At 45.2% G+C, this 25,064-nt stretch overlaps 1 protein-coding gene and 1 long non-coding RNA gene across 5 annotated transcripts in view; one reads left to right on the forward strand and one right to left on the reverse strand.

Moving 5' to 3' along the window:
- The window catches only part of LOC138569585 (mitogen-activated protein kinase kinase kinase 3-like), a 696,616-nt gene that overhangs the window by 578,179 nt on the left and 93,373 nt on the right, over nucleotides 1-25,064 (forward strand). The gene's annotated exons all lie outside the window — the stretch shown is intronic.
- LOC138569586 (uncharacterized) overlaps nucleotides 2,147-25,064 on the reverse strand; it is a 192,672-nt gene continuing 169,754 nt past the window's right edge. Inside the window, exon 5 of the long non-coding RNA XR_011303271.1 lies at nucleotides 2,147-2,588. This is a non-coding gene — a long non-coding RNA (uncharacterized lncRNA). The remainder of the gene's footprint in view (nucleotides 2,589-25,064) is intronic.

Raw genomic sequence — 25,064 nt, forward strand, 5'->3', positions numbered from 1 at the left:
AAGGTCAACCTGTCAAAAGTAACAAGGGCCTTTGATAGCCCATCCCTTAAGAACAGGCTACATTGTATAAAAACTGGCAATGGACTAGTAAAGTCATCAACCCCAGCGCGTAGCTCAGCTGCAGTGCTTTCTGGGAGAAGCAACAGACACAGGGAGCATTTGGTGTGGAAAATCCAAAATCTAGTTGCAGAATCATACTGCTGTTTTTCATAACACTCTAAGCGGTCAGGGCAAAATTGACCACTTTATTGCCATTTACAATTCGACTATAAAAGGAACATGTCATTTTCTTTGTATTCATCTGTGGTTATTATGAGTTTAAAAAATATATAATTACAACACAATATTTTAATACCATATTGCTAATAAATATGGCCACTCAACAATGCATGATTTTGTCTTTCTTAAGATTTCTCCGTCACTCTAGTTTCAGGATTGATGGGGAGGCTTTCTTAGAAAATGGCACAGATATCGATTATATCTTCAGAGACCTTAAACTTATGTGAGCGAACAAGGGTTGCAGTTTGAGCGTGGAATAAGTTGGTATTTCGTTGTCGCATTTTCCTTCTCGTGAGCTATATAGCAAACATTGCCCATTTGCCAGTCACGGCCTGGCGGAGACAGACACACACAGAGGGAAGGCAGGGGCTCTGAAGCTAGCACCTTGAGACCTGCAAATGTATGTCTTCTGTTCAGCAGAGCCACATTGCTGAAGTTAGTTTCTTATCACTGAGCCTTTCTTATGCAGGATGAGTCATTTACAACTGAATGAGCTGAAACAGAACCAGTTCCCTGTTCACTTCAAACTCCGCTTAAGTGCGTTAACAGGTATCCCCTTTGAAAGACTTGATTATATCCGTGACGTTGATTAGCTTAACATACAAAAAAGGTTTTCTTTATGTAGATAGTGAAATGTTCTTAACATCAACATATGCAACAAAGGTGCATAACAAGGAGCTGGAAGTTTGATACAATCTCTTAGTTTATTACACAACTTCTTTCAGTGTGTGTCTGAAACTGGTGAAAGTACAGTGTTGTTAAAAGGACATGTTTCAATCTTGTATTATTTTGCATTCTGGGACTTGGACTTTTCCTTCAAGATGTGAAAAATAATGTTACAGTGGTATTCTTTTAGCTTAACGTCTTACTATGGGGAAGTACATGTCTGGTTGCTCCAATTTCTGCATTCCGCAACTAAACTCTACACAACAGTATTATTGTAGGTCTTCAAATTCAAAACCTAAAATACTTTTACCAAAAAAAGCTTGTTAGGTGTGTGTTCAAGTGCTTATATTGCAGAGTGGGTTAAAATCCTGTCTTCAAATGGTGTGATCCTGGACATCTAATGTGATCTCCCTCTGACATAACTGAACACACTGGAGTGCTTGTAAGTAATTAGGTTCACACTATATGAACAAATACACCATACCAAGAGAGTGGGTTTCATGGTTTTAGGGACAAAAGCCTTTTACTCCTGTTAGTGTGCCCTAATGCTGTGTCCTAGAATTGCATTATTGTTGCATTAACCCTCACACAGTACCATATGAATAAAAGTGATAATCATATAGCCTCACCAGCCATTCAGTGCACCAGAGATTTTTGCTTAGCGGCGGAGGGGGGACCGCAGCAGAGCCAGCATTAATATCCTCTGCTGCTGCCAATCACTGAGGTTGCTTGGGCCATTCAGAATTGTTCACAAATGAAGAATCTGAATAGCACACGTTCTTCCAGTATCACGGTTTCTAGGTGCTTCAGGATCTGCAAGAGGTAGGGTAGGGCACTAATTTAGAAGTGGGAGAGTATTTTGTGAGCTGTCTGTGGAAGTGGCTAATGTACACTACATGTTGTTGAGGTGATTGTGTGGTTGTCTGTGGTGTCTGTCAGAGCAATGCTTAAGGAGTGGGGAAAGTTATGTTGGTGCATCTCTGATGGATTAGCATGGAGTTTAGGAAATTAAGTGCACCGTCTGGTGGTGTACATTTGGTGTGGCCGTTTTCTCTCAGTGGCAAGATTGTTTGTCAAAGCATTGGTGTCACAACTTTTTGGATGAGCCAGTATTTATTTCTTAACAAAAGGGGCGCCTGGTCTAAATCCCTGGTCCTCCAGGCTCAATACACTAGGAATAAACAAAAATGGACCACTAGGATAGGGAATTGCACAACTTTATGCATATATCTTTTTAAATATATCAATAAATGTCAATCATTGAGTTCAAATTCTTTTTATTTTCATATACAAAAATATAAATTATTAAAACATGTAAGCAAAACACTTGCTTCCAAATTCAACTCACACTGATTCACTCCTACCATTCATTCATTCTAACTTTTCTAAAAAGACATACAAATCACACCTATCTCTTTGACTAATTGGTCAACACTATACCCTTTTTACACTGTGAAATGTCCTCCACCAAATATTCTGATGGTTCTATCGGTGTACAATCAGTTACACAGATATATCTGTCTACACGTGTTTTGGTTGTCTGGACATCAACACATTCGTCCACTTGGTAATGCAACCTTCATCTGGTCCACAATGGGGTATTCCATCATTCCCATTTAAACGAGTAGGGTGAGTTACACCACCTAAAAAATACAATAAACGATATAAGTAATCTAAAAATTAGGGCCATTCCCTCTTATTTACTTTGTTACTATAAATGTAAACACATGATTCTAAATAGTAATAATTGAATCGGCAAACTCGAATGATTTTCCTAACATTCTGGCAATGTTGCTTTATGGATTAATCCTATTCGCACCTCTGTATACTTGTCACCATCATCTAACTCCCACCAGGATGCAAACAAACACAAAATCAACCATTGTGATTTAGTTTTGATTAAAAATTGATAGTGTACTTACTCAAAAACGTCAAACTTAACGCTTTTGATAACTCTTTGAATGCTTTGAACGTGTCCTTCATTTGTTTGAGAGGAGTTCTTCAATCTCCAATTAGTATCTTGCTACTGCAGAGTACCCTATCCTAGTTGTCCATTTTTGAGCCAGCATTTATACAGTTACATTTATTAAGTCGTATCTTATTAATTTCATGCGTACTAATAAACCCAAATATTCTAAAACTCAATATGCATACTAACTATGCTAACTCTGCATGGTAATAGAACACCCTGCCAGCAGACAAACATTCGAAAGCTACACCTCTGAAGGCAACCTATATTTCACCGTTGTGATCAGTGCATCCTCACAATAGAGGCACCCAAAGGTCTCTTCTGGAAACAATGCCTCAAATGCTCTGAACACGAACCATCAAGAAACAGACCCATGCACAGTACCTGGTACCATGTCCGCCCCCCAACATTTTCAGACCTGCCATGCTGTCAAAAAGACATGCAAATGACAGTGGAGTGCAGTATACAATCCAGTAACTTAATTTTTACTCTGTTCGTTCAAACCAGAGAAAGTCCTTACGGGTCCTACAGTGCCTGACTTGAAAAGTAAACAATTCACATAATAAATTAACCTAACAAATATATTTATACATTTTCAGAAATATAGTCCTCAGCAAAAAAAGTGCACTTTGTATTTTTGCACATCCTGAATGTAAGACTACAACTAGCAGAGTGCAAAGTAATTTAAGCCTACACAAATGTGAGTTTAGAATCACTAATTTCACCAAAGACAGCAAAAGAAACTTGATAAGGTACCTGTGTATAGTCATTGTTTTTCACAAACATTCAGCCCAACCTTGTAATATATGCCAGTTAAATGGGTGAGGTAGACCACTGGGTTAATGCCCCTGCTACAGAAAACAGTGTGCAACTTGCCTGTCATAGACCCATGCCAACTCAGCGTTTAATACTGACTGTGTTAATAAAACAAGTATAGAGTGGGTTAGTATGTTGCGAGTGCCACGTGAATTTGATGACTTAACGCGGGGCTTAACTAGAAGTTATCCTGTCATTACTTGGAAGTTTCAACCTGATCATTGGGACCAAAAGCACACCTGTGACTGACCATGTATTTAAGCTCCGTCTCTTGATTTTTCAATCAGATTTCCCATTTGAGGCATGAACGAGTGCCACACACACAAACTCACTGGTTACCCTCTTCAGGCTTTGAGTATATCTGGTTTTTCCAGGCCAGAGACTATACTTGGTGATGGATTGGTGCATGCGGCTCTACAGTGAGACAGTTCACGCAACCAGTGTCTTAAGCGGCTGAACTCCATTGCTGAGCTTCTTGACGCTATTTATTTTTGTTATAGTGATCTAAAATCATTTGCATCAGATCCCTCTCTAGCAAAGAAAGCCCTTGTTAAATGTTGGAGGATGGGGAAATAGTGTGAGGGGGTGAAGTAGTGGGCCACAAACCTCACCAGATGTATGGGAGCTGTGCAACTGTGTTGGGGGAGTCATTTAGCAGCATCCCTTTCGCAACCTACATTTGTTCTCTACAATGACAGTCGTTCTGACCCTGCCATCAACTGCGGATGACCTACTCTCTGGCTATCAACTCTTACTCACACTCACAAATGGTTCAGGATCCAGTAAAACTGCTCAGTGAAAGAGGTAATGTTGCCCAACTGTGCAGATTTCTGTGATATGCATGCACAGATCAGGTGTTGGTAAAGATGTATTTTAAATCCTTTGCTTTGTGTACTCATTACAGTTGACTGCTGTTATGTTTGAATGCGTTTAAAAGGCTATGCAGGTCTTTATAGGTAAATGGGTAGAATATGGAAAGGGTTTTATACTTGCCACGTCCATGGCAAGCAAAAAGATAGGGCTGGGAGACATGGCACGGTCTACGGAGGGCAGCAGATGTGTGCACAAATCATGCAAAGATCTGGACTTCTTTTCGATCACAACCCAATGCACCGTTTCGGTTTTATCAGCTCACCTTGGCTTATCAGTGCAGCTTAGCTTCCTGGTCCTGTTTTGTTTACATCATTCGGAGCTGAAATGTTTTCGAGAGAAAGCATCTGTTTTGTGACCGCCTCATAGCTGTTACTTTTACCAAGCCAGCCTTTTTTTGCAAATGCATTTTAAAGAATGTGGTGTCAATGACTTCAAAAATTCTGAATCAATAGGTGTTCCTAGGGCGGTTTCACTTTAGGCTACCAAGGGGCACATGGAAAGTTATTAGCTGCAGCCCCCCTTTGTAGGGATTTCTTTAATTGTATTATTTTCCTATTTCATTTATCCACCGTCTGTCGCAGCCATTTTCACAACGTGAGCCCAAAAAGCTCTCCGTTTGCACATTTACTGATCTCTTTTTTGCTGCAGTGCCACGGACATTTCACGGACAAAAGTTAGGTTTCTATGCCTGCTTTGAGAAAATAAAACGACTCACAGAAGACCTAAGGATGACCTAATAAAATGGGGCCCTTGAATATTGCTAACAAAATAGAATGAATTGCGCAGTTATTTCTCAAGCGGGTATTGGGAGTCAAGGGGGTTTCCCGTTGCGAAAGAGCAGCCCTGTTTGCCTTTGGTTCATTGGCGGTCAGCAGATACTTCTTTGGAATGAAAACATTCCTAAACAGCAAGCAGTTACAGCTTGGAACGTTTAATACATTAACTAGTCTAATTCTCCAATGGCTGAGGTCATGGAAACTGCGTGAAGCTGCCACCATTTTGTCTATTAAAAAGCGGCCAGGTGGCACTATGCCTGTATTTTGACAACACATGTTTGGCACAAGCGATGTTCAAAGATGAGACGTGCCTCTGAGGTTTAAACCAAATACCAATCACTGCACTGGCTTGGTATGTTATGTGGATCACACAGCCCAGGCACTGCAGCCATATTTCAAAACAATGATGTTTGGGAAATGCGTAACCCTTTCACTAGCCTTGGCACGTAGTGTGTGCCTGTGCGTGTGCATTAGTATTTTATTTTGATTTTTATAACGCCTTACACCTAAGCGCTGTAAACATGGTACAATTCAAGAGTAATTACTCACTGCGACTGCACTTCGGAGGTGCAGGACCCCCTGACACTGCTGGAGCAGTGCCACTTCCACTCCAGGTGAGGCCAGGATCAGAATGCCGTTTTTTCCAGGCTGCCCCACCTTCATGGATGTCTTCTGCCACAAGCAGATTTGAAACCTGCTTTAGCCCTGATAATTCCCTGCAAGCTGCATTGAGGCAGCGTTATTTCGAATTTGACACAAATGCTAAAGAAAATAGGATTTACATCTCTGCCTCCATTAGGCTCCACGAGACAGAGAGCACTCAAAGATGGCCGTCCATGAATTTTCGCCCAGGAATCACAGCCTCTGCAGGCTGGTCTTGCCATGATTGGCCAAAAAAAATCCTTTTACCCAATCACTTTTCACCGGTAGGCGAACGCCGGCCCACCCACAAAGGCTACCCAACAAGGCAGAGCCCATGGCCAAGCTCCATGCCGGATTTCAGCCCACCAGGACCCATTCCTCAGCCTTCTTCCACAGCTGCTACCGGGTAAGATCTCCAGCACCATGAACTTTTGCTCTCTCTGACTATTAACATAGTGCCAGCCCCCGTTCTAAGCAGCACCCATAGCCTTTGTCTAGCATGTGTACAATATCAAAACTGTGCTTGTAAACCATATGCGTACTTCCCATTTGCCTACAGCCTTACTCAGTCAGCTCGTGCCCATGAACATGCTATTAGCACGATCCTTGCCATAATACATGTGCATGTACACTGCAGCCCATTTAGCCTCATTTGCCTGTGTCCCACTATAGGTGCTACTCTGCCAACCGCATCTACATGAGCATATTGCCACTCCCTCAGCTGCCTGTGGAACATCAGAAAACGGCATAGTCCATATACTTTGCTCACGGTTGGACTGTTTTACAATTGCCCATAGAATGCCTTCCTAGTAACTGTATCTAGATGATTTGAAACTGTCTAGATTTTGGTCACAGTAGTGATTTACATTCAAAGTATTCTTGATTCTGCTCAACTGTTTTTACTACTGCAGTGAGGGAACTGTCAAATTTAGGTGCACTCTGCTGGATTGTCAAATCTAGGTGTTTTTGCCGTGCGCATTTTAGTCGCTGCTGGGATTGTCAAATCTTGGTGCTTTTGCCGTGCGCATTTTAGTCGCTGCTGGGATTATCAAATCTTGGTGCTTTTGCCGTGCGCATTTTAGTCGCTGCTGGGATTATCAAATCTAGGTGCTTTTGCCGTGCGCATTTTAGTCGCTGCAGGGATTGTCAAATCTAAGTGCTTTTGCAGTGCGCATTTTAGTCGCTGCGGAGATTGTCAAATCTAGGTGCTTTTGCCGTGCGCATTTTAGTCGCTGCAGGGATTGCCAAATCTAGATGCCTTTGCTGTATGCATTTTAGTTACTGCTGGGATTGTCAAATTCTAGGTGCCTTGCTGTATGCATTCTAGTCGCTGTTGGAATTGCCCAATTTAGACGCCCCTTGCTATCTGCCTCCCAACATGTGCTCCATTAAGACTTGCCTTACATACATACTCTGTTCCCTACTCTGGACTATTCTAACTATCACCACAACAATGGCCCATACTAAATCCACACCTTGCAACCTGCAAGAGAGAAACACGCGACTTAGAGCGAGGCTGCCACGTCTTTATGACCTCAAAAACAAAAGAACTAGACCTTCAGGTTCTATATCAACTCTAACTGCTTCCGGCCCTAACCCTTTTGCTCTAGCTGCAGTAAGGCGCCCTAAAAGACAAACTGACTCTCTCCATAACCAGAAGAGACCCAACCTCTCCAATCCTAGACTCGTCCTAGATAAAATCGCAACCCCTACCTTATCAGGAGCCCTTATCAACGCAAGGTCCCTCATAGCACACAATACGGAAATTGCCGACATACTTGCCATGGACAACCTAGATCTTCTCGCCATTACTGAGACCTGGCTCCACGATGCCGCAGGTCCTGCACTCATGATTGCCATACCAGACAACTACAATATACTAAGAGTTGATCGCCCCAACTCTAGGGGAGGCGGCCTGGCCATCATTGCCAAAACCAAGTTAGCTGTAAGACTTACCCCACACCCAGCAATTACATCTTGCCAACTTCTCTCTGCTAAAATACCTATCTCTAATAACAGCACACTAACTGTCCTTCTGCTGTACAGACCACCAGGCCCACTAGGTAATTTTGAGGAAGATCTATCCAGCCTCCTCACTAACAACATCAAAGATTCCACCCAGCTCCTATTACTAGGTGACCTTAACCTGGGTTTCAATGGCGATGGGGACAAACAGGCCCACTCCATCCAATCAATATTAGTCGATCACGGCTTTACCCAAAAAGTTTTAGCCCCGACACATATAAAAGGACGCACATTAGATTGGATAGCCAACCGAAACTGTGCTACTACCATCTCTAATATTTTACCACAAACCTGGACTGACCACCACCTCACCTGCTTCTCATCTACTATAGAGCCTCCTAAATTAGATAATCCGGAAGTAGCACCACCTATGCCAACCAGAAGTAAATAAGAAATTACAGCTGAAAAACTACTCCCAGTCCTCCTACCAGCTCTCACTGCCAGCACTATTAACTCTAACCCTAATACGCTAGACATTAAACAACACTATGTCCAAAGCCTTGGACATAATTGCCCCTATTAAACTACGTAAAAGTAAACGAGAATCTCATCTCAACTCATGGTTCACCCCTCTCCTCAAAGAACTGCGAATCCAACAGCGTAAACTCCAAGCTATGTGTAGGCATACACCCTCAGCTGAGAATAAAACTCTACTTGATAACCTTGCTAAAAAATACAAGAAGGAAATCATCCAAACCAAAAAAGACACATTCAATGAGAGAATTAGTAAAGCTAACTCAAATTCCAAAGAACTCTTTACCATCCTCCGGGAAATGGAAAACCCGATTGCCCCCACAGACAATGTCCCCAAGGATAAACGATGGTGCACCAGCATCCAAAATGCCTTAGCTAATAAAATCGCAACCCTACAATCCAAAATTGCTAAGAAGAAAGCGTCCTTGAGTTCCACTGGAACCCATACCACCCAGTTGACAAATACACCTAGAACAGTTACACAAAGCAACTGCAAACCATTCAGATTTACCAACATATCTATACTGGAAACTGAATATGTGATATCATCCCTGAAACCACCCAACTGCCAAGGTGACAGCTTCCCAGCTCAAGTTATTAAGGATGCAGCTATAGACTTAGCACCCTTCATCTCTAAATTAATCAATGCCTCCTTTAGATACAGCACTGTACTTACAAACCTCAAAGAATCTTGGGTACTGCCTCTCCTTATAAAACAGACCCTCGACCCAGCTATCCCTACCAATTATAGGCCCATTACTACGTTCCCATTTCTCCTTAAAATCATAGACCGAGTAGCCTACCTCCAGATCCAAAACTATCTGGAGACAAATCAACTACTAGGATCACGCCAATCTGGATTCAGACCACTACATGGTACTGAAACGGCCTTAATTGACCTTAAGACACAAATCAACGAGTTGAAGGATAAAGGTAAAACAGCTATGCTCCTCCTCCTTGGCTTGTCGGCGGCCTTTGACCTGGTGGACCATGCAGTGTTATGCAACCACCTAGCGTCTGCCGCTTATTTCTCAAGCGAAGTTATAGCCTGGGTACAATCCTTCCTAGCCAACTGTACGATGAGTGTTCTCCCTCTTAGCTTCAGCGGACCCAATACAAATCACCTGTGGCGTCCCATAAGGTTCATTTGTCTCCCCCACAATGTACAACATCTTCACTAAGCCACTCTTCGACAAACTTGACAACTGGAGGTCACTTATACTAATTATGCGGACGATACGCAGATCCTTATACCACTATCTGGCAATTTTGTCGAAGACACAGCTCTTGTAAACAAGATTTACCTCCTCATTCAGGCATGGATGGCCTCCCACGGCCTCTGCCTGAATGACGACAAAACGAGATACTGATCCTGAGTTCCGACTTTAACCTCAAAAAACTTAGCCCTAATTATCTTGCCTTCAACATAGATGGCAATATAATTAAAGTGGCAACGGAGGTAAAAACACTACCTCGAATCCACATTATCTCTCAAAAAACAAGTCAACTCTTTGGCGTCCTCTACAGCCTACACCTGTAAATTAATCAGAGCCTGCAGACCCTACCTTTCCAAAACCAACTGTATCACACTAGCCAACGCCCTAGTAATGTCTAAATTGGACTACTGAAACGCCCTTCATGCGGGCGCCAGTAAAACTGTCATAAACAAAATGCAAATACTGCAGAATAATGCTCTTAGAGCAGCCTTGGACATACCCCGCAGAGCGCACATATCCAACATCAGGAAAGACTATCACTGGTTAGAAATTAGTGACCGAGTTCTCCTCAAGACGCTTTCTCTCACCCATAAAGGACTGAACAATACTGCGCCCCCATACATCACGGCTAGACTGACCAGAAAATCCTCTAGCCACCACACTAGAGCTTCTAGCCACCTCCTACTTGAAACTCCCAGATTCAGACTAACAAAAGCAGGCTGAGCAAGCTTCCCTGTCAGAGCTGCCCGCGCCTGGAATGCACTCCCGATCGCATTGAGAGCTAACCTACCCTACTCTACATTTAGATGTAATGTGAAAAGCTGGCTGTGGACCAAGGACGACCAACAAACTGATCACCTGCTCTAGACCCGGATCATTGCATATAATTACCCGGTCTATAGACTATAGACTATCTCATTGCCCCGTGTGATGTGAGGTACCCACGTCTTGCATCTTTTGTATATATGTATTGTAAATATGTTAATAACACATGTAATGCATCTTTTGTTGGTATCCTCTGTATGTAATGTAACCTAAGCTTAAGTATTCTTGTGACTGCTGCACCCGGCTACCCCTGGGTTTGGAGCGCATTATCAAATAATAAACTAAACTAAACCATTATGCATAAGAAAGAAAATGAGATTTAAGCCAAATACGAAAAAGAGAGAAGGAAGTAATCGAATGAATAGAGCGAGAGAGGGAGTTCCAAAGCTTAGGTGCCAGGAGGGGAAATTAATGGAAATTCGACTGGGCACAAGGGGCATGAGGGCAAGACAGCAAGATTGCAAAGACCGGGTAGGGTGGTACCAGGGTGGTACCAGGAAACCAGCAATGATAAATGGGGGGGATCTGCAGCATAAAGAGATTTAAAAACAAGACATAAAAAATTGAATTTAAGACCGGAGTCGAAGGAAAGCCAGTGTAACGCATGAAGGGGATCAGTGTTGGATTCACGAGGGGAGGGGAGAGAAGACGAATAGAGGAATTAAAGATAGATTGCAGAGGGGCAACATAAGTGGCAGGTAATCCAAGTAAGAGGGAGTAACAATAATGCAGACGGAAAAGAATAAAATTCCTTCCTCCCGCTTGGCCATTGCCACTAGGCCAGAGTTGGGACCACTGTGTGACCAACCCTCATTCCCCGGTCCACCGCCAAGAGAAAGGTTAGGCAACCTGAAATATAACGATGACCCTTCCACGAGATTGGCTACATTCCTGAGTTCTTTGACGTTATCCTTCCCTCTTAGCAAAAAACACATGAGTCGGGGATCTGATGGGGGCCCGTATTTTTTTCAAAACATAACCACGATGGAATGTTTTAGTATACATATATATGTATATATATATTATAGTGTAGTGGTCGCCGCACTATAGTTAAGTCGAGTATCAAGTTCCCCAGGAAACCCGAAAATGTAAATGCTAATAACTTTTGACTTACATGACGGATTGGCTGATATTTTGCAAACAAAACGTTTGTCACGGGCCTGCCCAGACTGTACATTCCGGTAAAGATTAATTTGAAAATTAAAAGTTATTAAGGAAGCAAAAAAAGCTTTTTTTGGCCATATTTCTGTGCAGCGCAGCGCAAAAACCAATCATCTGAATTGGACCAGGTATGAAACAACTTCGGCACAAAACGTTGACTCGATTTCTAGGAGGGGACTGGGGTTTTTCCATCTAGTAGTTGTTAAAATATTTGATGGAGAATAGGTGCCACAAAATTATAGCTATATTTCCCATGGTGCTTTGCAGCAGAGAGGCTTTTCAGAAATGAAAAATCTGCCATATTTTGTTTTTGTTCAATGTGAGAGATAACCAGGGTTATAACTGGTACAACCAGGGTAAACCACAAATGAAAGTTCAAAAAGTTCAATTTTGGAGGAAAAAGGATGAGATGGCATCAAGCTAGAGGTGGGGATGGGCAAAGAGGACACTATGATACATTGGGGAATTGAGGTGGCGTTGGGGTGCTGGGGATAGAGTTCAGAGCTCAAATGTTTTTGCATAGCCGGGGTTATACTGGGCAGAACAGCTGTTCTAGTAGAAAACTGGATCAGGAAGGTAAGTGTCACACAAAAGTAACCATAGTTATTTGCTGGCATTTTATGGATAACCAGGCTTATTTGTAGTACATTGCTAATATAACCAGTGAGGATGGAGTGTTTCTTGGTGTTTGGACAGCAGTATCTGTAATCTACACTCTTTTTTTTCCCCCTGCTGGTGGAAAAGAGGAGATGCCTACAAAACCTGTGCCTCTCACGGAGCGAGGCAGGAGTGTTTATTAGTGTCTTGGACAGCTATATCTGTAATCTACAGTCTTTTTTTCCCTGCTGGTGGAAAAGAGGATGCACTGCCTACAAAACATGTGCCCCTCGCGCAGCGAGGCAGGAGTGTTTCTTGGTGTCTTGGACAGCAGTATCTTTTATCTACAGTCTTTTTTCCCTGCTGGTGGAAAAGAGGAGGAGCTGCCTACAAAGCATGTGCCCCTCGCAGAGCAATGCGGTGTGAGGCAGGAGTGTTTCTTGGTGTTCCTTGGCAGTCCAGAGGCATGGCTGAGACACTGCTAGTCCGCGAGACCGGCGACAGCGCAAGACCTCGGCAACCATGCAAGGGACGGCTGGAGCCAGAACACAGCAGTAGGTAAGACTCCAAGCTCCAACTGAGCTAGAGCATAACACAGTGGCATTAATAAACCCGGACAATAGAACAAGCATTGCTGACTACCCACGAGGCATAAATGAGCTTACAGGAGGAAAGCCCAGGGGGTTTGCTAAACAGTCTGTCGGGAAGACTGGTGAAAAGTGGGGCAGTGGGTAATATGTCCAGCTCTCCCCCCTCCAGGAAAGAGAGGGGGAATCAAATCATCTGACACTTCACGATGGCGATACTCTGACTGCCTCTGATAAAGCGTTACCTACATTGCTGCAAGTGGGCCCCCTGACGGGTGAGAAAAAGAGGGATCCTGAGGTTAATCTCCCACATGGCCACCTAAAAAACATCTCTCCAGTGGCTGTAGTCAATGAGAAAAGTCAAAAGGAGGGGGTGAGGGTGGAGGAAATGTTACAATATTGGGGGACATAAACCAGAGCCTGAATGTGGAGGAATATGAATCTGCGGATCAGGGGAAACGCAGAATAAATGAAAATGGCAATGATGCGGGGGACGGCAGAAGGTTTCAGGAGGTGGAATGGGTGAAAAGCAGTCAATCACCGAATGACCATCGATCATGAGCCCGGAGAAACACTTATTCAGTTCCCCTAAAGCCAAAGATTTTAAAAGCTCAGAGCTAGCAGCGCAATTCTCTCAAAGGATCTATTGGATATAACCGCAAATCACTCGGCAGAAATGCAGGAGCATATCTAGTATAAATGACCGATTGGCAGTGTTGAACAATGCGACCCCCAATGTGGGACAGTCCTGAGTGGAGAACCAGCCCCCGGTACTCCAAGCAAGTTTAGCATTGTTGAGGGAGCTGAGTGAAACGGCCTCCAACTCCAGAAAGAGAAATGATGGGAAGGAAATCCCGGCAACTTCAATAACATTAATCAGACCAGGCCACCATATGAGTGGAAATGTTACTGGACAGAGGGATGCTTGAAAGCGGAACAATCTCGACAAGTTGCAGCATGTCCTCCTCCCCGAGGGGCTACGTTTTGAGGGAGGAACCCATAATATGGAATGGAATCCATAGAGAGAGGCGATGACTCTACTGCAACAAACAGTGATGGCAGCACTCGCTATCTCAAACGCCCCATTTACTAAGCTCTATGAGGCGCTTAATAACTCATTGCAAGACCAGGCCACATTAATAGCAATGGCTCACACCAAAATGATCTATTTGGAAGGCTTTGCAAACAAAGTCCAAGATAGGTTAGACAAAGAAGGTGAAGCGATGGTTAAGTGTCAAAACAGACTGTGACCTCGCAAGAAGAGAGGCTACTGATAAATCTCTACTAATGGAAGCCATATTAGAAGACTGTAAATGGATGCGTGGCCAGTGGAAAATAGATCAAGCAATGAGAGTGGAGCAAAAGGAGGATGTACACCTGGAAAGGATAAGTGTAGCCCGGGAGGATCGCTCAGTGACAACGTGCTCGCCTTGGAAACAAGACGACACGAAGCAACAGGTTAGATCCCCGGGTCCGTGCTTAGAAACCTCTGGGTATTAAGCGTGTTATAAATATGTAACTAAGACATATTCATTCTTGTAACTGCACCTCAATGCCCCTGGGCTGTGTGAGCGCTTTAAAAAAAGCAGAAAAGCGGGAAGTAATCCCCCTACAAAACAGTCTAGGAAAGAACCACTACTGAGTCAGAACCAAGAGCCGGCAAGGAAAAGTAGAACTCGGGGGGAGAAACTCATTGGAGGTGATAAATCCAACAATCCAAATAATGCTTGATTCAAGTTCAGATCAGCAAGATGCTGCAGGGTCCAGTACAACCGGGGGAGTTCAGGTTGCAGCCAAAGAAGCAAAAATCTTTTCGATGTTCAAGTAAAAAAAAGCTCATGGAGGACCCGGTGGGTAAGTTTCGAACCATGGACAAACGGACAAAATGGCAAAAAATCCCAAAACATAAACAATGGGAAGAATTGAAAGTCCAATGGATCAAGGGCCTTTATGAGGAATATAAGAACTCCTCCACCACCGGACTCGGCCCAAACATCGAAACGCCCTAGAAGAGAATAAATGGTGCCCCAGGAAAAAAAATAATGAAGACACTGGCTCCAGTAAATGGCGAATAGAGAATGATGAGAAAGAATCTATTTCAGAAACATGCCTCAGTGACCTGATGGAAACAATGGCAAGGGAAGAGGAGGATGAGGAAGGGAACAATCCAAGCTGTTCAGAATGGGTGAAAATTGTGCACCACATAAATCGTTTTACGATAGACCCTCCCTCCCAGCCCCTGACCACACATCTTGCGAAGGAAAAATTAATGGATCAAGTGGAAACTCTTACCTCTTTCAAAACATTGGAACAAAAGAATTTCTCTGAGTTTGGCCAGACAGGAGGAACCCTGTCCAATGGAAGTCGCTAAAACCAAAGCGACAAAAATCGCTGAGAATAGCCAAACTGCTCCGAAAGAGTCGTATAATAAAAAAGAGGACTTCCAAGCCAGACATCAACATAGCAGAGTTTTAACTTGAGCGATTACTCCCAGGATCTGATAGTCTAATACTGAATCGCAGAAACGTGATGAGACTTTTACAACATATACCAAAGAGGAGATGTATCACAACAGAGGACATCCGGGTTGTCCATTTTCTAAACGAGAGCAGAATGGACTGGTTAATACTCCATCTTGAGTCGCCATTGGTCAAAGAAGCCATAATGGAAGCCAGGGACTAACTCCTACCCTTAGGATATGAGTTGAGTGACTATGTGGAGTCCGGTAGTACAAAGAGGGAAAAAAAATAGAAACCAATGATACCAGAAATCTAACAAAAAAGAAAAGGGATGGAAGAGAACACACCTCTCCTACCGAGAATCGACAGTAATTAAGAGTGAAACCCCTCCTCCCATTGGAATTCACCATTGATAACTCAACAAAAAATAAGAGGAGCCTACCAACACATCAGGAGGGAAAGTCAAAGAATTGGGCATGGCTGACGGAAGCCCTGTCCAAAATAAAGCCATTGGAACCGTATAGACAAAGTCCTGGGCATTGGCTCCTATTATACAAGGGGGTTTATGACTCTTTTCTCAAAGGGAGCTTGGAACCTGGCCCAATTTGACATTTTATGACTACAGGAGACCTGGCTGAAGACCAAACCGTCATGTGAAGGATACAAGATGTACCTAAATCCTGCAAGGAAAGGACGCATGGGTAGACCTCATTCAGACCTATTGACTATGATTAGAGTTGATAAAGGGTTGATGGTAGAAAGTATAGTTAACCCAAACCCATTTGTCCAGGTGTTAAAACTGAGCCAGTTAAATCATAAGCAGAAAATGTCAATTCTTCTCATGAATGTATATTGAAGTGTGAACATGTGCTCAGAAGAGGAATTTGTCAAAGCAATAATGGGACCTGTGGATGAGGCTCTCATAATGATGGAAAATCCCCAAATTATCATATGTGGAGACTTGAATGCCTATTAGACAGAGAGGGAGTGCCATTTAGTGAGACACTGTTGGAGAAACGAGCCCTAAAATGGATGACTGAGACAAGAGCCCGAGACCTGGTAATGTTAAATGGACAAACAAAAGGGTACATTCCCAGAGGATGCACATGGGAAGGGGGGGCCTACAGAGCTTGTTTGGACTATTGTTTGGTGTCAGGAAACATCTCTGGAACTGTACAAAAGTTTGAGGTAGTAGAAATGAGCTCAAGTGATCAGGACCTCCTAGAAATGAGCTGGGATGTTATACCATATAAAATGTATACGATTAATGGCCCCAGTAGAAGTATCGTGGGGCGGGAAATAGGCTCAATCAAATGTGATGTTCCCAGAATTGCCACCCATTATGAGCATTTCACAGTGGAGAATCCAAGCAAGGTGGAATATGCTTGGATTCTCAAAGCATTTATGGAAGAGAGGGATCTAAGTGGTAAGACAAACATGGTTGCCATGCATGCCTATAATCATGATCTGGTACTGGCATGAAGAGCCTTTAGATCAGATATTAAAAAAGTGAAAAAGAGCCGAAGGGCTTCTAGTGATGGCAAGATAAGAAAGCGGAAGCAGAAATACTGCAAATGGATCCACGCGACTAAAGCAGCAAGGCTGCAATCGGGTGCGGAGAAAATACTGAACGCCGTATGTAGAAACAACACAAGGAATCTGTGGGCGCTCATTAATAATGGGGGCAACTTTCAACCAGCACATATGATTGGCCAAGTATCAGAGGAGAGGTGGGTGGATCACTACCCTCCCCTATTTGCGAAAAAAGGAATGACGGGTACTAGTACCGACCAGGGGGAGATAAACACATGGTCATTTGTATTGGAGGTAGAAGATACAAGAGCAATGATCGTTAAACTAAGTTCCTCAAGGGCAGCAGGCCCTGATGGCTTGGCTAACCATGTCCTAAGGGGAAATGTGAATACTTGGGGGGACTTCGTGGTTAGATTGTTTGGACAGATCATGAAAAGAAAGCAAATACCAGCCTCATGGCGAGAGGCTATTATAGTGCCAATCTTCAAGAAGGGTGATCGAGGCTACCCCAGAAATTATCGTCCGATCACCCTTCTTGATATATTAGGTAAACTATTTGCATCAGTATTATTGAGACTTGAGTGCATGGGCGTCAAGGTCTGGCCGATTGGACCAGAGACAAACAGGCTTTGTAAAGGGAGTGGGTACCTCCCTGAATCTGTTTGTCCTTAACCTTTTAAAGCTGAGGTCCTTGGAGACAAAGAACAATTTGTAATTGGCCTTCATGGACCTGGAGCAGGCCTTTGATGGGGTCAGCAGAGAACGTCTATGGTCCAGGCTCGCAGATTGGAATTGTCCCCCCGACCTTATAGAGGCAATTAGAACCTTATACACAGACACATCAATTCAGGTGAGATTTTCAGCAGATCGGGCTCTGTTGAGGAAAATGTACACCTACCAAAGCCTAAAGCAGGGATGTACCCTTGCTTCCCTGTTATTTAGCCTCTATATGTCTGCCTGAAGGAGTCTCAAAGAAAGATTTGAGCTTTCCTGCCGAAAATGATTGCCATCGGCATCCCCTGGATCCTGTACGCAGATGGCTTGGTGTTCATTGATTTGAACCCTATTGGACTCCAACGTGGGCTTAGCGCTTTCGTTCTCTATTGGAAAGAGAATGGTATGCAATTTAATGTGGGAAAATCCAAAATTCTAACCATGTCATCTGCGTGCAGCAAATGCACGGGAACCTTTTTGTGGAAAGTGGAGGACCAAAAGCTGGAGAAGGTAGACCTGATGACTTATTTGGGCATAGTGGTAAATAAAAACTTAGAGGAAAGCGGTCACGGTGCAATGTGAAGTTGGGAAGGCTGGTAACTCAGGGAGCCGCCCTACCTAGAAGATATCTGGTCTATTCAACTCTGCATCTCATGACATTTTACAAGCAGAAGGTGGTGCAGATTTTTACCTATGGTGCAGTCTTTGTTGAACCTACCATGGAAAGTGTGGGGATTATTGAAGAGGCTATTCTGGCGGAAGATTCGGAGACTACCCAACTCACTGCCAGTATGCTCCATTCAATATGAGCTGCAGCTACAAGCCCTGGAGTCAATAGTAACGTGGAAAACCATATCCCTATACCGAAAGAGTATTATTCCTGACAGTTCAGCTCTGTTTGACATCATGAAGCCAAATGAGATTGCCCCAGATAAGGGATGGAAATTCTGGATGGATAAATGTGAGAACTAATGGGTGTAACATCACCAGGGACTTACTTTTGTCTAATCCAACAAAGGCTAAAAAACAGTTGAAATCTCTAGACTGGTTTGCAACTATTGAGACAAGAAGTAGGGATAGACTGAGGCCTATATTGAATACCAAGCAGAAAGGCTTAAATAAACCTCTGAGATGCCTACAAAGGTTTCAATCAGCCCATTATAGAGACCTTCTAATGCGTTGTCGCCTGAATACGTTCCTCAAAAAGGGAAGTGCTACTAGCAAGGAAACGGATTGAGGAGAATACATCCTGCTGTAGATAGTGTGGCAACACTGAGACAGTAGAAACACTCCTCCACCTAATAACTTCCTGTAAGGCCATGTCAAAGGTAAGAAGGAGATACCTGGAGGGCCGCGTGAAACAAACACTGATGCTTACTGCAAAAGAGTGGTGGGAGGAAAAAATAAACTTGGTATTAGCAGTAATGACATTTGTGGAGTATGTTTTAAAAGAAGAAGGTTAATTGGTTTGGAAAGCAAATCATAAAATTCAAGTGTGTATATATTTTATCATGAATTGTTGACATTTGATTGAACATGAAGAAGGTTGTATGTAGATAGCTGAATGTTTTTTTTTTCTTACAAACCAATAAACATTAATATAACCACGGTAATGGTAAAATGGTAATTTTCTTTTACAAAAGAGAGTTTAAAAAAATCAGTAATACAAAAACAGTGAGGTGGGGGGTGATGGGTGTGACCAGCGGATATGGGTACTAGGTTACTTTAAGGAACCGATTGGTGCAATATGGAAAGTGTATACGGCCGAGGCCCTTGCTAGTGAGCCCCAATAGGGCAACATTTCAAGGGGTGCAATATGGAAACTGGGCACGGCCAAAGGCCATGGTGCACAAAAGAAATCTAGTGGTGTGGCCAGGGCCAAAGGCCTTGGCGAGTGGGCCAGTTTAAGAAACCTATTGGAGCCATATGTACAGTGGACACAGCTGAAGGTTGTGGGCCCTGGCCATGGCCAAAGGTGAGACGGGGAGAAAGCTATTGGGGTAACATGTAAAGGGACCACGGCTGAATGCCGGGGCCAATGGTCATGGGCGAAGGCCTTGGCTAGTGGCCCGTAAAAAAAACTATGGTATCGCAAAACCCTTGAAATTCACTGAAAAAATCTTAGTTAAGGTGCAGTTATGTTGTGCAGATTTAATGCAACAAAGTCATTGAAATTCAGCGGATGTGGGACGTCACAACCAGCTTAACTCAGCTTGTTCCCGTTGCAAATCCCATGAAAACATACAGATTATAAAAGAAATAGGATTGACAACGACATACAAAATGGCATTATGGGCTACATCAACAGGAAAAGGGTCTTTGTTCAATTTCCCAACTTCAACTTGCTTGTTTTCTTAGAATCTCTGTTGTACTTGTTTTACTATGTGTTTTGCAAAGTAAGTAAGTTTCTTTGTATGACTTTTATTGTACTTCCTGGTATACTCCTCTGCCAGGAATCCTTTAGTAGATTCATCAGACCCCCTGGTATACTCCCCTGCCAGGTATCTTCCCACAATGTTAACGTGCTGATTTTACTTCAGCTTACCTGGTGTTTTGACTGCCAGGACTTCCTTTCATCTGATTCTTAGACCCCCTGGTATACTCCCCTGCCAGATAACTTGCCTCACTGTCTTATTCTTCCATATATTTCAACCATCGCCTGGAATGCCTTTGGCAGACCAACCCTTCTGCCCAAAACAAGCCTCCCTTGCTAGATAGACAAGAGCCTACAGATTAGAAATCAGAAAAGCCAAACATGCCTTCTACTGCTCTTGCATCGCCAATGCAACCAACCCCTGCAAAGAACTCAACATGTTTATCACTGAGTTCAAGACCCCCCTCTGCTCCTCCTCCTCTCTGTGCCCTGTATCCCAAGCACTGTGCAACACATTGGGCCTCATTACGAGGTGGGAGGTAAGGGATTACCGGCACCGGTAAGGGCACCAGTACCGGTAATCCCTTACCTCCCTACTACGAGTTCCCTTTGCGGGTCCTTCCTTAACGCCTGGTTTTTGCAGGCGTTAAGGACGGGACCCGCAAAGGGACTCTAGAGCTAATAACGGTACTGCAATTTGCGGTACCGTTATTAGCGCCTTCTCCATTCCCATTGAGCCCTATGGGGGCTCAAATGGGAATGGGGAATGGCCCTGGTGAATGGGGAATTACCGGTCCCTCAGACCTCGGAATGGACCGGTAATTGCTCCATTCACCAGGGCGGAGTCGGAAGGGTTTTGGAGGCAGCCATGGAGCTAATAGCTCCATGGCTGCCTCCAACCTCGTAATGAGGCCTATTGTCTCGCCACAACTTCAACATAGTTGTTAAAATGAACTTGCCATCATCGCTTAACTATCACCCTCTTCCCCGCTCCTGACTGCCCAATTACCCCTGCCCCCAACATGCACCCTCTCTAGCTCCTTCTTGGTAATCTCCCACCCTGAGTTCTTAAGGCTTCTCTCTAATAGCTGCCCCTCAGGAGCCCCAGGAGACTCTTGCCCACCGGACCTCCTCAAAAACATTCTCTCCTCCACCTGCGCAGGCACCCTTGCCAGATGTATTATCAATGACTTACTAACAGTTGGGATCTTCCCAGCAGCATTCAAAACCTCTCACGTCAAACTGCTACTAAAAAAAGCCCTCTTTTTGACCAGCTTGTTCCTCCAATTACCACTCCATTTTTAATAATAGTTTCATAGCCAAACTGATACATTGCACAGCCTATTCACAGAATCCCACTGCCTTCTTGACCCTGCCTAGTCAGGCTTCAGACCCCTCCATGGAACTGAATCCTCCCTGGTCTCAATCTGGGACGACCTGAAAAGAACAGCAGACTCTGAGGGCTGCGCCTCACTCATCCTCTGTGACCTCATCAGCCTTCGACACAATCAACCACTCCATGCTCACAAACAGACTCTTCAACCTAGGCATCAGGGACTCTGCTCTTAGATGGATCTCCTCTTTCCTCTCTGACCACTTCAAAATGGCTGTTCTCTATCCTTTCTCCTCTGCCCGTCACCCAGTCTCCCACAGAGTCCCTCAGGTAGCCTCCTTCCCCGCTCTCCTCTTCAACCTCTACCTTTCGCCCCTCCCTGCGCTCATCCACTCCCACAATCTAACCTGTTACAACTACGCTGATGACACGCAGATCATCCTCAAGATTACTAACTCTCCCTCTTCAGCCCTTCCAGTTGGTAGTTCCTCCCCTCCCTCCTTTCAGGTACTCCATACTAGGAGAAGCATGCTTCTCTGTCCTTGCACCCGCCTTCTGGCACTCTCTCCCCCTCCATCTCATAGACGATCACCTGGCTTTTAAGAAAGCCCTCAAAACCTGGCTGTTCCCGCTTCCTGAATGTCTGTGCACCACCCTAGCTCCATTCATCAAACGGACCCCTGCTACAATCCCTCCCACCTGTTTATCTTTCAGCTACCTTGCCTCTTCTCTCATTTATCGTCTGAGCGCTGCTACCCCACTCCTCCCCCCTTGGCCCACCAACCCTGTATGGAGGACTCAGTAAGGTAGCCAGTAACTTGCACATGATATGATTCCTGAGAGTGAGCCGGGTATTGCACTCAAATGGGATCTGAGGATGGGCAATGCATCTCACTTAAACACACCTTAGTTCAAGCAATTGGATCAATTTGGAGGAGGTTAATTAGTTACATTTGTGTGGGGGGGCGCTGTTGCACGGCTCATAAGATGGCCGCTGCCTGAAAGTGCTCCGATGGAGGCGCAGGCATCCGGCCCTGTTACCTGGTTTTAAACGTGGCCACCAGTCGAATGGATCCTAGTGGGTTGCAGCGGAACCTCTCCTTCACACAAGGATACCGACCCGAACCCTGAGCGTGCTTTGGATACAGAGAAATTGGTGATTGTGGCCGGCAAGGCTGTGGTGCGCTGGGCGGCCCATCCCCCCCTCTGGCAGTTGGTCTGCTGCGGATGGTGCGGATTGGCTGCGTAGGAGCCGTTGAGCTTCGGGATGGGCTTGGTGGTGACTGACCCCTGTGTTTCGGCGGACTATGCTGGGGAGCGGAGCGCAGAGCTGAGCCTGGGCTGTGTGCCGTACCTGTGGGGTCTTCGGATCCTGGCCCCGCCATCTCTGCATTCTATGCTCTACATTGGAAGGCTCAGTGGAGTTCTGGCAGAGTGGCCGGCGCAGCGATTGCAGGCGACCCCACTGTGGATGGGCTCTGAGCAAGACTCGGCGGCGCGCCCTGTTTGGGATGAGGTGCGGTCCCAGATCTTTGGTGTGCTTTGAGCCGGTCTCTCGCACGGTGAGTTAGAGGGGGGGGTGGGACGGAGGACATTGCCATCTCCCCCCCACGGACTCGGCTCTGCTGTGTGTGCCGATCCTTGTTGCAGGCGGGAGGGGGGCCCATAGTTGAACCGGTGTGCCCGGTTGGAGCCCCTCATTTTCATGGGCCGGGCGTGCGGGGCCCTGTGGGGGTTGACTCCCCTTCTCTGTCAGGATCTCACCAGCGCAATTTCACCTAACTGTGTGGTCGCCACCACACGGACCTCAACCCAGAACTGTGGACATACCCAACTGCCTGAGCGGCCCGGACATCCACGCCGGCACTGGGGGTGGGGTGATGTTGTGGTCAGGGTGGGTGACCCCGGCATTACCAACCAGCAAGTCTAGTGACATTCCGGGGTGCTGGCTCTGTGGGAAGTGAGGTCAACAGGCGGCAGACCAGCTTAACCTCATAACGGACAGGTACCTGCCCCCCCACCAACTTGGGGGAAATCTTAGGCATGAAGAGGGTAATGTATGACTTCCACTAAACTTTTAGTACACCCTGTGTGGTAACTGCTGCACTCCCCGGTCCTGGGCCCACGCTAATGTTGAGACCCATGTGTGAGGTGGTTAGTATATGGACTGTAGTATTGGACCTGCTTCAGATGTGACATCACTCTCTTCTGGCCCTCTCTGCTGGAGAGCTTTTCCCCCCTCGCTCCACACATAAACTCATTAGTGGGGTAATGGGTAACCAGAAAAAGCAATCAAAGCTAGATCAATTTGCCAGAATGGATCGCGACATAACACCTCCAGAATCCGAACCAGGTCCGTCCCAGTAGGCTATCACAACGCTTAATCAGACACTGTTAGCGCTGAAGAGCAGTACAGATAACGTGGGAGCCAAGATTGATGCCCTAACGTGTAAAGTTCATGTATCCACGGTTCAGATTGATAAATTATATGGTAGAATGTCGGAGGCGGAGCACTGTATCGGCGACGGGGAGGACAAAATCGCAGATCTTCAGCGAGAGGTTGGTCACTACAACAAACTATCAAGAAGGTGGTGGCGAAAAATGTTGACCTCGAAGGGAGGTCGACAAGAAACTATATGGATCACCGGGGTGGCGGAATCCACACCAATCGAAAACATGGAACAGTTTGTGGAGAAGTTGCTCAGGGACGTCCTAGATGATCCTCCCTTGTCACCCTTGTTTATGGTGGAACGAGCTCATCGTTCATTGGTAGCTAAACTGCCTCCTGGGGCCCCTGAGAGAGCCTTAATCACTTGCATTTTTAACTACCGGGACCGTGACGTCCTCCTTCGGGCGGAGCAGGAGAAGAAAACTGTGCGATGGGGCTGGGCAACGATCAAGTTGTTTCCGGACTTTAGCCAACAAGTCCAAGACCAGAGGAAGCCCTTCCAGGCGGCCAAGAACATTCTAAAGAAGAAGAATATTCATTATTCTATGATGTGCCTTGCAAAGCTCAGAGTGCTGTATGAAGGAAATAGCTTTGTTTTTTTTTTGTTTTTTTTTTTTACGTCTCCTGAGGCGGCTGAACTATTTGCCTCTGAACTTCCAGATACAGGCGCCTCTCCTCGGAGAGCATCCGGTGATAGCCGGGGAGGGTGTGGGTTGGGCGCTTCGTAGAGACTTACTTTGTGGTCCATCCTGAGCTTCATCTAGTGACTGTGGTGGTGAATATTAGCTTACCCAGGGGTCTCGGTAGCTCAATCCTTGTTGACATACGTGGTACGCGCCTCCATCACCAGGATGCACACAGCAGCCGGCTCCCCCCACGCCCAGCGGCAAAGTAATTTTGATTAGGGATGTTGTTAGTTGTGTTCAGGGTGGGGGGTGGGTGTCTATGGCCGGTAGGTTGGTGTTTCTGGCGTGGGAGGGGGCCGGAGAGGGGGGTTAATGGTTCCTCACAAGTTGTTTTACAGGTTTACATGGGGGGACATGGGTGGGGTACCCGTTTATAGAAGTTTAAACACCTGGCTCACTCCGTATTTCTTTAGGTGTCGACCATGTCACCTAGCCTCTACTCCGCTGAAGGCCTCTCGTGCTATCATTGTCCGGGTCCCAGCCACAACTTGACGCCCCCTAAGGGGACGGAACCTTTGCCTAGTAGGGATATCACGTTGCTTAACTGGAACATTTGAGGGTTCAACAATGGGAAAAAGTCGCGCCTCATTTCGAACTATGCCAGGAATC

Source organism: Ambystoma mexicanum, chromosome 2q (genome assembly GCF_040938575.1).
Source record: "Ambystoma mexicanum isolate Mex_15411 chromosome 2q, UKY_AmexF1_1, whole genome shotgun sequence".
Taxonomy (NCBI): domain Eukaryota; kingdom Metazoa; phylum Chordata; class Amphibia; order Caudata; family Ambystomatidae; genus Ambystoma; species Ambystoma mexicanum.